The 2,986-nt window shown below is 36.7% G+C and overlaps 1 pseudogene; it reads right to left on the bottom strand.

The window, feature by feature from the left end:
* Positions 1-1,219: 1,219 nt before the first annotated feature.
* LOC127546821 (olfactory receptor 2D2-like) lies at positions 1,220-2,109 on the bottom strand (annotated as a pseudogene).
* Positions 2,110-2,986: the final 877 nt, after the last annotated feature.

Here is a 2,986-nt window from a genome sequence, read left to right as displayed (position 1 = left end):
TTAGGGCTCTACTTTATCTTGGCGAGAAAATTTTCAGATGATTTGGTAGCTACTTTCTTGGATAGTTGGAATGTTGTGTTATTTCAGGATTTCAGGTGCAGTCTAGGGACTTGAAAAGTTTCAGTGTTCAAAAAGTGATCTGATCCATGGCAGAGTTTTATTGCTTTTCTCTTTGTTGGATATCTGCAAAGTCCTGATCTAAGACTGTTTGGGAACAATCTTAAAATACAGGTAGACTTATGAGCCATCTGGAAAGCTCCATTAGTTTAGAGTGACACAATTGTATACTCTCCTTTGGCCAGGGTTTATATTTTATATATCCCTCTTCAGTCTAGAATAATTTCTAGAACTGAAACTCAACTGTATTCCAAGGGAGGGAACCACATATTTGCTGCTTTGTTTCTGAATAGCCTCCTTTCTACTCAATGCATTTCTACTGGGAAAAATTATGCCATGGTACAAGTACCATTTTCAGTCTGCTCTGCATCTTTGACCAAGAAATGAGGAGTAGCATATAAAAATGTGTTCAAAGTCATTATTGATCAGAGAAATGTAAATCAAGACAACTCTGAGATACCAGTACACACCTCTCAGATTGGCTAAGGTGACAGAAAAGATAATGATGAATGTTGGAGGGGATGTGGGAAATCTGGGACACTGATGCATTGTTGATGGAGTTGTGAATGGATCCAACCATTCTGGAGAGCAATTTGGAACTATACTCAAAAAGCCATCAAACTGTGCATATTCTTGGATCTAGCAGTGTTACTATTGGGCTTATTAAAAAAGAGCTATTAAAAAAAGGAAAAGTGACCAAGAAATGAGGAGTAGGCATCAAAATATCCAATTGATATTTATCACTACTAAGTTTCCCTGATATCGATTTGGGGGTACTTTGGTATGGATATGGGACCTCCTCTTTCTGTAGCTCATATTCTCTCTCTGAGTCAACATATGCTATGTTCTTGTTTGCCCTATAATTGAAACATTGTAAGAATATATTATAAATATTAATATATATATAAATATATATACATATGTACTATTATATCTATCTATCTATTTATAAATAGATAGATAGATAATAAAAGTAAAATATATGCATGTCTTGCCCACCATTAGTCATAGAGGAATAGCCATTTCCTTCCAGGGGGTCATACAGTAAATGGCAGAGATAAAAAATGTGGTCAAATGAAATTTCAGAGTGAAAACAATATTTTCAGAATTTCCATCTCTTGATTGCATTTCTGAGTGCCTCACTTCCTTATTCCTCAGGCTGTAGATGAGAGGATTAAGCATAGGGTTTACCACTATATAGAACACAGCAATCACCTTAGTCTGCTCTTTAGATGCATTGGAGGTCATATAGGCAATTATTGCTGTTCCATAAAAAAGGATGACCACAAGGAGGTGGGAGCCACATGTGGAGAAGGCCTTGAATTTGCCTGATGCTGTCTTTATCCTTACCACAGTCACTGTGATGGAGCCATAGGAGACCAGAATCAAGGACACAGGGACTAAAAGAATCACCACCCCCATAAGGAACATGGCTGTCTCTGCTTTGTGGCTGTTTGCAGATGCCACAGCAAGGAGAATAGGGGCCTCACAAATGAAATGATCAATTCTATTGTTTCCTTGGTAAGGGAGGCATAGAGTGAATGCAGTGTCTACTAAGGATACTACAGTGCCACTGGTCCAACACCCCAAGCTCAACCTAGCACATACTCTCCCTATCATAATGAGAGGGTAGTGCGTGGGGTTACAGACTGCCAAATACCGGTCATATGACATAACAGCTAACAAGGCACATTGTGTACCTCCAAAAACAAGGGAGAAGAAAAGCTGAGCAGCTTAGTAGGTGGGCTATAGGTGTGGGAAACAATGCTATTGGATTGACCAAAATCAGCCAAAGATAAGTTGAAAAGGAAAAAGTACATGGGTTATGGAGCTATGAGTCAATTAAAACCAGATAGATGAGGAGTAAGATTCCAAGCAGAGAACTAAGTAGATTCCCAGGAACAATACATAAAGCAGTTCTTGAATCTGAGGATCATCAGAAAGTCCCAGGAAGAGGAATTCTGTCACCCAACTTTGGTTATTCTGGCTCATGTTCAGTCTTCCTGCTTCTAACAAATAATTTAATGTGTGAATATAATGTTTAGAATTTTAGAATTGTAGTGTTGGAAAGGACCTAAGATGTTATCCTCTCCAATCATTAATCACAGACCCCATAAGATGTGCACTAAACATTTCCAGTTATGAATAATACATTGAAAGAGGAGGAAACCATTTTTCATTGTAGGACAATTCTAAGTTTTAGAAAACATTCCATTTTATATTGAGCTAATATACAGTGTGGCACCAGGGTATAGTGGAAAGAAAATTGCAATACTGGTTTATGAGTTTAATGGTAGGCCTTTATCTTTTGTCAGCTAGTCAAAAAATGCTAAGGAGGAGAAAAATAGAGTAGAGACATCTTTTGAGTAGCAAGGTTGAATAACTATGGTAACCTGTGTCTTCACATCCCTTTCCTTTCCTTTCATTTGTGTCTGTGTGTTTAGTTGTCTTACTATAATATGCGGTGAAATAAACACAGGGATTCTTATATATGTTCCTCTGGATTCAAAAAACAGCAATGAAAAGAAGTCTGAACTAGAGACAGACCTTCACCACAATCCCATGATAGTAACAGAGCTCACATGTAACATATAGTTCAAAATCAAGAAATAGGGTAGAAAAATCAGAAAACAAGAAAAAAAAAGAACTATAAAAAACTATTGTGGTGATAGGGAAAATAAAGATACAACCTCAGAAGAAAATAGTGAATTCAAAACAGCTATAAATTCTCAAAGAAAAATGTTATTTGGACACAAATTCAACAAAATTTTCTAGAAGACCCAAAGCCATGATTTCCATTTTTCCCCTTTCTTTTTAAATAGCTTTTTATTTTCAAAATATATACAAAACCTCGGGTTCTAAATTTTTC

This window comes from Antechinus flavipes, chromosome 2 (assembly GCF_016432865.1).
Source record: "Antechinus flavipes isolate AdamAnt ecotype Samford, QLD, Australia chromosome 2, AdamAnt_v2, whole genome shotgun sequence".
Lineage (NCBI taxonomy): Eukaryota > Metazoa > Chordata > Mammalia > Dasyuromorphia > Dasyuridae > Antechinus > Antechinus flavipes.
The sequence above is the reverse complement of the archived record's forward strand: the minus strand, read 5'-3'. Positions and strand labels throughout refer to the sequence as shown.